Source organism: Morus notabilis, unplaced genomic scaffold (assembly GCF_000414095.1).
Source record: "Morus notabilis unplaced genomic scaffold, ASM41409v2 Scaffold810, whole genome shotgun sequence".
NCBI classification, from domain to species: Eukaryota; Viridiplantae; Streptophyta; class Magnoliopsida; order Rosales; family Moraceae; genus Morus; species Morus notabilis.
The window spans coordinates 32493-43368 of record NW_010358940.1 but is presented as its reverse complement, the minus strand read 5'-3'; positions in this window follow the sequence as shown (position 1 = coordinate 43368).

Below are 10876 nucleotides of genomic sequence, written 5' to 3'. Positions count from 1 at the left end.
CTCCATCACTGTTCCAACGAACAATCACCCCAAATCTTTGAGCCCATCCTGTACAGTGCCTTGATCTACATTGATGATATCTCATTATTTTCAAAAGAAGCAGAGGCCCATAAAGTCATATTGGCCCAATTCAACCAGATTATGAATCAATACGGCATCATGCTATCCGAAAAGAAGAGCCGAATTGGACAAGCTCAAATTGAATTCTTGGGAATGCACATATCCCAAGGAAAGTTTGAACCTGGCCCACATATAGCTCGAGAATTATTAACTTTTCCAGATGGACACCTCACCATAAAGCATATTCAACAGTTTTATGGAATCGTTAATGTTCATTTCCAAAACGATTTCAGATGTGGAAGCGTGTGAGTAGCAGACCGTGTATAACAAAAATTTCCATAAAACCTTTGAGATACTCCATAGATTATATTAATTTATGCACGAATAAATTAATCACATTAATTTATTTACTAAGAACCAAATTAAGAATTATACCTAGCAGCCAATTAGGATGATAACTTGTGTTTTCTGACCTCGAACATTCCTTGCACCAATGCTAGTTTAGAAAACCCAACTCTTCCTCATCAATTCTTTGAATCTACGAAGACATGTGTGTGGGCACACCTGAAACAAAATAGGATTAGTAAGAAAACTCTAAATTTTCACGAACACCAACACATGCATGACGTGAAATTTTTAGAGAAAATTTTTTCTTTCCCACTCTATAATAAATTCGGCTTCTATAGCTTTTTAGAGAGTAAAAATTCTGTCACAATTTTCTACAATCTATTATTTTATAGAGTAACAATCAGACTCTTAGAATGAGTCTTATCTTTATCTCTAAGGTAAAGCTTGATAATTATCTCCAATTTTAAATTTGATTATGAAAAAAAAATCCATTATCCCTTATCCAATGTGGCTGACTACCACTTATCCCTGTAGTAGGCGCAATTTTACAGATAAAGACTAGGAAAAGATTTTATCCTGCAGTCCAATTTTTAACTTAAATTCAAATTCTAATTTAAGTCAAACTTAAATCAATTTGAATTTCAAATTGAACAACTTATCAAATAAGTTTATTGGATAACTATGAGGAGTAAGCAATTTGAATCGCAAAGGGATTCACATTATGTTGTGCGTTCACACTATGTGAACACCTTCACATGTGTGTTTCAAAATTCAAACTTAAACTTAAACTTAAATAATCACGTTATTTAATTTTTAATTAATTTTTAATTAATTATCCTTGAGCATTTTATTTTAGAAATCTATAATTCTAAAATTCTCATTTTGCCCTTAGTGTCTTGTAGAATTACAAGGACAACGCGGGGACTCATGGACCTATAATGTCGAGCTCCAATAAAATTAATAATTAATTAAACACTTTAATTAATTAATTAATTCTATTAATTCTAAGAGTTACTCCACTATAAACTTGGAATTGCACTCTCGTAATTATAGACATAAATTACTTCTAAATTGTGAAGTGTCCATGTGATATAGTCATTGCATATAGATCAATCCTCCATAAATAATTCATAATTAGAACTAGTTGAAATCCGTTAATCTCTCTAATTACATCTTTATTCTTGAGTACCATTGATTCTCTAATGGACAGTGATTCATAAAATAAATTCATGAATCGGAGCACCTACTGGTCCAAGTACTGAATTAACCCTCAAGAGAATTATTTATCTACTTCTTTCTCGAGAAGGAATAGATTCCATCTTGTATAATAACATTCCCGGCTATCTACATCATCATGTTTCCAAAATACAAGGAATAGAATTCAGGATCTCAGAATCCATACCAAGTAAATCAAACGATACAAATCCATAAATAGGAGTCTACTAAGAACTCATAATTAAGATCATTCTATATATGACCATCGATAGACTCAATTAGAATTTCTATACTTAACGGAAATTATCAAAAATTCATATATGTATGTGTCCCTGTTCCACATAATCTCATTATGCGTAATACACTCATTCAATATCTCATCATATTAACAGTGCAGATAATACCGTTCTATTCTAAATGGGAATGACATGTATGAATAATGCTTTAATTAAATATTTCAAACTTTAGTTAAATTCATTACGAACACTATTTTTATTATTATTCTTAAATAGTATCTTCTGGCATATAACACTTATATATAATGTTTAAGGTTACATAAATAATCATGAAATTTTCATTTGATATTCAGAAAATATTCATAGATATATGCACATAACATAATGAATAAACTCTTTTATTAAATGAATAATAAATATCATATTACAACTCATGCTTTTAAGACACCATTCCTAATAATTAATTATCTCAGAGACTTTATCCCGCACGTGACTGAATACACCAGCCAGCTGTCAAAGATGGTAAAAATGAATCATCCTCATTAAGGAGAAGAACAGACATATGCTATCATTGCCCTGAAGAAAGTAGCTCAGTCACCTCCACCTGTAAAGATTCCAAGCACAGGAAAAAGAGTTCTGCAAACAGATGCAAGTGATCATTATTGGGGTGCCATTCTCATTGAAGAGGTTGAAGGCAAGAAGCATTACTGTGGATATGTCAGTGGCCAGTTCAAAGAATCAAAAAAATACTATCACACCATCTACAAGGAGATTCTTATGGTAAAGTATGGAATTCAAAATTTTGATTTTCATCTTAGGGGTTATAATTTTGCTGTCCGCATGGACAATTCATCATTTCTAAAAGTCCTCAATTTTACAAATGAAACCCTTCCTTACCTGCAATTGCTCAGACTCAAAGACTGGTTTACAAGATATGACTTTTCTATTAAGCAGATAAAAGGCCATCACAATCTCATGCCTGACCTATTGCCTTGGCCCAAACCAGTTCAAATCATCACCTCATGTAAAACGTTTCCACTAATCCTGATGGCAACAAGTGCACCATTATGTGTTCCAATAGAAAATGGACATCATTTTCCTCCTGATCTAGGCAATTCACTCAGACTTAACCAGATTCAATTTTATGCCAAAACCCATCTCTTTTATTACATGACCAACATCTGTAATATAACCCATACTCCACAAACCAAAGATCTATACAACACAGACCAAGTGTATCTGGCCATTACAATCTCCATCCTTTCAGCCTGATCACAGAGGATGATATCTGGTACTTATGGTGCCAGACAGTCTAAGATCAAATTACTCTCAATTATTCGCTTATACAACTCCATATGCAACTTCGTGACCACAACAAGAAGGATCTCCTTTATGGAAACTCTTGGAAATGTTCTCCCCACTCATGTGGTGGAGCGAAGAAACATAAAGACTCCTTTAGAAATATAGAGTTTGGACATTCTCTTTAGCAGAAGTTCAATAGGTGCACACAATTTTCATCATACATCGGCCATACCTGATCAGCTTAGAAACCCAGACACTGTATACGTAAAACATTGTCTATCCATGGTATACTGGTTTTGACTATCCTAGATCATTCAAAGACGTAAAAAAAGATCTCATCAAATATTTGTGTAGAGAAAATAGATACAAGCCAAAGCCTATTCTACAAACATGTGCCGGTTCCACAATTGCTCCACCCATTAAAGTTTATGGATAGTACAACATCTTCACTATTTGCAATTATAGCTCATCTACAGACACAAGAACTTCCACATCAGCACCTCAACTATTCCAGGATTCTTAGGACCCAAAAAATGATTCATCACTCAACAAATAATAGAAGCCCTGGTACTATCATATTTGTGGTTTAGTGGATTCTAACTCATCAGATTGGAAAAACTTAAACTTATCTCTTGACCAAAATAGTATATAAGACCCTATCCTGTCTAGCTGGCATGTACCTTGTAAGATATGATGACATGTGTATTTATCCTTTAGGTGTAAGCCTTATCTTGTAATAATGGTGTACTAGATGAGATTGACATGTGTATTTAACCTTTAGGCGTAAGCCTTATCATGTAATAATGGTGTACTAGATAAGATCGACATGTGTATTTAATCTTTAGGTGTAAAGCTTATCTTGTAATAATGGTGTTTGTCCTTTTTAGATAAGAATCTTATCTTGTAATTATGAACCTTATCTCTTGTGAAAAGTTTGTAACTAAGCTTTAGCAAGAAAAGGTGAAGCTCTAGGCTCTCAACCTACTAGAGGCAGAGAACCTTGTACACATTTTCAAATAGTAATATTATGTATTTCTCCATAATGAGTTTCTAAAGACTTATCTTCTTCTCTGAAATTTTAAATTTCTTCGTCTATGTTATAATAGTCCTCCTCTTGACTAGTATGCTCTGTGCTTGCCTCTAATAGAAGATCCTGCACATTATAATGTTTAAGCCTAAGATCCTTGCTACGATCTCCATAATTATAAGTGATTAAGCATTTGTGATTACTGAAGGCCAAAAATCCTAGTGGTGATTAATAAGATGGCTACAGTTTAAGCAAATGCTTGATTCTTATGGTTTTTGGAGCTCTCAGCCAGTGTCAAACAGACAAATGGCAACACAAAGAAGACGGCATAATAAACAATCAACTATAAACTATAAAAGGGAACTTTTCATTTTGGTACCCTCTATTATATCGAAATTTGAGTTTGGTACACTCTGTTTTTGAAAATTTCATGCTGATATCTCGGCCTTTTAGAAAATATTTTTTTGGTACCTTAGAGCTATCTTTTAGGACATGAAAAGATAAAATTACCCTTTATTGTAAAAATTCATTTGTTGATAAGAATTTTGAAGAAAAAAAATAAGGATTTTAAAAATTGTTATACCTGTAACCAAACACCCAAAAGCTGAACCCTAACTTTTGATCATCATCCTACGTTCATACATAACATTATTCATCCACTACTACTTTCTAATTATAACCTCTTAAAAATTCAGGCTAATTTTTTTTCAACCATTCATACGTCTTAATGTTGTAGCATTTTACTATGCATTCCATTAATGCTATAGCATTTAGATACATTAATCATACCTTGTGACTTAAGGTTGCAATGCATAGCCTCATTGTCTCGTAAACTCAACTTTCGTTACATAACTCATCTCTATTCGTAAAACATTATTTACATTATACACATAAAGCTCAGCAGCGTTTCCAAAATACGTAATGCATCCACTACCCACTTGCCCACACTCCGCTGCTACATCCTCTCTGCATGCCCAGCAACAAGTTTCATGGAGCCGGTGCCTTACCCGGGCTTCCTACAACACGAACGAACTTAATGAGCTTTCACTCAGCAAGTAACAGTAGGTCATAATAGATGCAGTAATTATGCATACCTGTATATGCATTCATGTCATATATCCTAAGACACTTTGCACTACTAGGACATGTATGGCTTATGTTCTTCTTCTTTCATTACACACTTTGTTCAATTTTTGTCTCTCTTTAGTCATTCACATTGTATTTTCACGTTCTGAAAGACTTTCATATTGTGTTTCATTATTTTCATTCTTCTTTACAGATACCGTACCCTTATATGGAACGGTTTCTATTTTTCATTTTCCTATCTTTTACTTCTTATGGGCCCTAACCTATTGTACCATAACACGCATAACCAGTAAGGAGTGGGGTAGCTAGCCAATCCAACTCAATCACAGTTTCATTTCTTTCATAGTCTCATAATAACCTTTCCTTTGAAGGCTGGTACAAACAAGATGTTTGATCTCTTACCGTTTTTCAATTTTTCTCATTGAAACGATAACTTTAGTTAAATCTTATGACTTTGTGCATTTTTGAGCAATTTATCATGAGATTGACTTTTCGTTAAAGTTTAACTTTTTCTCTTAACTTGACCTTGACTTGACGTCGATACATATTTTTCACAGAATAAAATTATATTGCTACTTAAGTCTTGTAGATACATGCAGAACATTGTATCCAACATTCAGGAGTCATCTTTCACATTCTGGCATACATTTCGTCTACAATATGCTCGGATTTACTAAGATAGAAAAATAAATTTATTCACGTTGTAGACAAGAAAAACTACTGATACTTATAGAAGTTTTGCTAATGTTGCATCCTTTGTCACACTTGATGCTTTTCGACTTCGATCGTTAATCGATCCTATTGCATATATTTTCGATCGTTAGATTCAAAATCTAAGTTCAATAATTTCATTAAAATAGAATTTAGAAAGGTCTACAATCCCTATGTTTGGTATTCAATCCTGAAATATTTCCTATCTCAAGAATATGCACAAAAATCGTGCACCTTCCTTAGTCATGGGCCTAATTTCTCAATTTTGGTCTAAAACTGTGAATTCTCGTTGTGTTCAGTTTCTATACATCATCGATTATCAAATCGACTTACTTTTAACATTTTAATCCATTATTCCTCATGAAAACCAATTTTGTTCAAAATGCTCAAACTAAATTTCGTTAGAATTCCATCTATTTTCCTATGTTTCCCGAGCTAACTTTAGCTCATTTTATCCATTGTTTCCACCATCAAACACAATTCTTATTCTGTCTCTTTCCATGTAATCCTTAATAACATCACAATTCTAGGATTTCTTCATATTTCTACAAAAATTCTCCTTACCAAGAATTTCTAGAAACAAAGGTCAATTAACCTAGAATTCCTCCTTAATCACTAGATTTTCAAGTTCTTAACGACCACAAGCTTAATCATCATCTTAAGCAAAAAATTTTCATTCTTTTCCCCATACTTAAACGTGCAGCCAAGGTAGGAAAAAGTGAAAAGAAAACCAAAATTTACCTTAGAGAATGAAGAGAAATCCTCAGTGACTCGAACTAGCGGTGTCGTTTCGTCAATTTCGATCAAAACTCGTTTTTCTCACTTTGGGTGAAGTTTTTTTCTTCCTTTCTCTTTGGCTGAGTTCTCTCTGTTCTTAGCATGAAAAATGAACATTTGGTGGTATTTTTATCTCTTAAAAACCGGACTTAACAAAGTGGGAGGACTAAAATGTAATTTTGGCACTTTTGAGGGACCTTTTTGTAAAATTTCACCAAATTTCACCAAAAATATCTTTTCTTTCCTTCTTCACTAAGCTTGGCCTGCCACCTTGCCTTCCACATGCCTCAATCTCAGCCCTTCATCTAATGTTTCACCTTAAATTTCAACCATCCATTTCTAATAACTATGCTATTTTGCTTCAATTTAATTCCTATTCGATACACGTTTTACCCGCATTTTTCGGACAGTTAGTCAACAAAATCAACGTTGTTCAACCTTGATTACCCTTTCAAGGGTGACTTATTAAGCGACTCTTGGTCAACAAATTTTGACTTGGTCAATAAATTTTGACTTGGTCAACCCTATTCAGTCGAAAACATCAATTTTCTCGGTTCGGCTCTCCGAACACTTTTTTCGTCTGTTTTTCGTTCCGATTGTTTCTAAAACCCTAGAAGTGATGTATTTCAATTCTTTTACATTTCTTAACCTTAATATTCATGTGTTTACCGACTTGTGGGTTTAACACAGTGTTCCGTACTTCATTCTTAAATACAGTATGAAAATTGGTAACTGCATTATACCTCAGAAATTTCTGAACTTTAGCTTATGACCTGCTACTCCATATTTATATCAACAAATACTTATCATAAAAATATTCATATTGAGAATACCAAGGATTTCAGGAAATTTTATCTCATACAATAATTCCAATAAATTTCCTGGTCATGACATTTTGGTACCCTCTGTTTTTGAAAACTTCATGCTGGTATTTCGACCTTTTAGAAAATCTTTTTTTGGTACCTTAGAGCTATTTTTTAGGACATGAAAAGACAAAATTGCCCTTATTGTAAAAATGCATTTGTTCATCAGAATTTTAAAGAAAAAAATAAGGATTTTAAAAATTATTATACCTATAACCAAACACCCAAAAGCCCATTAAAAGAACCTGCTTCTTTCTTAAAATCTTTTTTTTCTTCAAAATTCTAATCAACAAATGAATTTTTACAATAAGAGCAATTTTATCTTTTTGTGTCCCGAAAAATGCTTCCAAGGTACCAAAAAAAAGATTTTCTAAAAGGTCGAGGTAGTGACATAAAATTTTTAAAAACAAAGGGTACTAAACTCAAAATTTCTATATGAAAGAGGTACTAAAATGAAATTTTTCAAATTATAAAATGGCATGGAAGATGAAAAATGACAATTAAAGGGCAAACGACAATTAAGGAACTAAACACGAGAGCTCAGGAAAGAGGTAAAGATAAAACAGCAAACATAAAACGACAATATATATAAACAACAGAGAAAAGTCGCAAGCACGTAAAAAATTACTCAGAAAAAAAAAAACAAGGAGACATGTAAAGAATTTCACGGGCAAACGACGATAAAACTGGGAAACAATAACGTCAATAAACTTGAAAAGGACAATGAAAGAAAACAGCGGCGAGATATAAAAATTAATGACAATGAAATACTAAAAGATGAAATCAACAATGAAAAATGACAATGACAATGACAATAACAACTAAGGATTTGAAACCGGAAACAAGAAAACAACTTGAAAGAATAACACGAACAACATCATGAAATAACTGGATGACGGCAGCGATAGATAAAAGCATCAATTATAGTGGCAAACAAGAAACAACCTTTTAAAGAATCAAATATATTGTTTGGGAAAATATGCGCTGTCACGCCGACCCCTCCAATGAGGAGAGGCCTCCAGACGGATGACTCCTCCAAAAAGGAGAGGCCTCCAGACGGACGACCCCTCCAAGGAGGAGAGACATCCGAACGGCCGACTCCTCCAATGAGGAGAGGCCTCCAGGCGGACTCCTCCTCCAAGGAGGAGAGACATTCGAACGGCTGACTCCTCGTCAGAGGGCATGCCTCCAGACGGATGCCTCCTCCAAAAAGGAGAGGCCTCCAGACGGACGACCCCTCCAAGGAGGAGAGACATCCGAACGGCCAACTCCTCCAAGGAGGAGAGGCCTCTAAACGGACGACTCCTCCAAGGAGGAGAGGCCTCCAGACGGACGACCCCACCACGGAGGAGAGACATCCGAACGGCTGACTACTCCAAGGAGGAGAGGCTTCCAAACGGACGACTCCTCCAAGGAGGAGAGGCCTCCAGACGGATGACTCCTCCAAGGAGGAGAGACATCCGAACGGCCAACTCCTCCAAGGAGGAGAGGCCTCTAGACGGACGACTCCTCCAAGGAGGAGAGACATCCGAACGGCCAACTCCTCCAAGGAGGAGAGGCCTCCAGACGGATGACCCCTCCAAGGAGGAGAGACATCCGAACGGCCAACTACTCCAAGGAGGAGAGGCCTCTAGACGGATGACTCCTCCAAGGAGGACAGGGCTCCAGACGGACGACTCCTCTAAGGAGGAGAGACATCCGAACGGCCAACCCCTCCAAGGAGGAGAGACATCTGAATGGCGGACTCCTCGAAGGAGGAGAGGCCTCCAGATGGACGACCGTCATGGGTCCATGTCCCCAGAAAGATGCCTTAGTGGATAAGGAGTTACACATAGGTTTGAAGAATATCAGTAATGCATGCATTAATTACAAACCCATAAACCACCCTTTAATGGACGGTGGACGATTAAAGGGGGATTTGTATAGCCGCAATAGGGGACAAGTTGGATGAGTGAACAGTGAAAAAGGTTGTAACAGACTATGGGTCTGGGCTCATAGGCTAATAGGCCACTCAAGTGGATGGGCCTACCAAGAAAAACCACCCATGAAGTAATCTCTGGCTATAAAAGGGGCAAGGCCCCAAAGAAAAAGGGAGGGGGATTTTTGGCAATTTTTCATATATAATCAGAAAATAGATAGCTGATTTTATGTAATCCAAAATGAGCCCAAGGGAAATACAATACACAAGTGGATGTAGCTCTTCATTAACAGAGTGAACCACTATAAATTCTGTGTGTGTCCTTTCATTCTAGTGTGTTTCTCTCATATTTCCTCATATTACCAAAATACAACAAGTACTTCATAATTTCCAGCATATAAGAGATATTAGGTCAGAAACCCAACGGGAAACTGAGAGGTGACTCGGCCTAATCCTGTTGACGAAATTTGACCGTCAACAATTGGCGACTCCACTGGGGACCGAACCCAAAATCTCTAGTTCCGTAGAACAGCTTGGTGCGGGGTCTAATGACCATTGTCGAGTGGTTGGATGGGAGAAACTCGATGCCACCTCTAGAAGACGCCCCGAGACCACTGGCAGCTGCCATGGCTGGGAACCACAAGTTGGTGACCACCACGGTGCCCCATAAGGAATCGGGGACAAAATTTTAGAGCTAACCTGAGGCCTCGACCGTCTCACCCGAGGCCTCGACGGTCTCAATCCCTTGGAAGCCGTCAAAGGGCCGCCAGACACCGAGCCCTTAAAAATAGAGCAGCTAAAAGCCTGGAGATTCAGGGTCGGCGCTGAAGCAAAATCCTAACCTAGCTCGAGGCAGTCCAAGGAAAAGTCTCAACCTGGGGGGCAATTGTTGTATCGAAAAATATGCGCTGCCACGCCGACCCCTCCAAGGAGGAAAGGCCTCCAGATGGATGACTCCTCCAAGGAGGAGAGGCCTCCAGACGGACGACACCTCTAAGGAGGAGAGACATCCGAACGGCCGACTCCTCCAAGGAGGAGAGGCCTCCAGACGGACGACCCTTCCAAGGAGGAGAGACATCCGAACAACCGACTCCTCTAAGGAGGAGAGGCCTCCAGACGGACGACCCCTCCAAGGAGGAGAGGCCTCCAGACGGACGACCCCTCCAAGGAGGAGAGACATCCGAACGGCCGACCCCTACAAAGAGGAGAGGCCTCCAGATGGACGACTCCTCTAAGGAGGAGAGGCCTCCGACGGACGACTCCTCCAAGGAGGAGAGACATCCGAACGGCCAACTCCTCCAAGGAGGAGAGGCCTCCAGACGGATGACCCCTC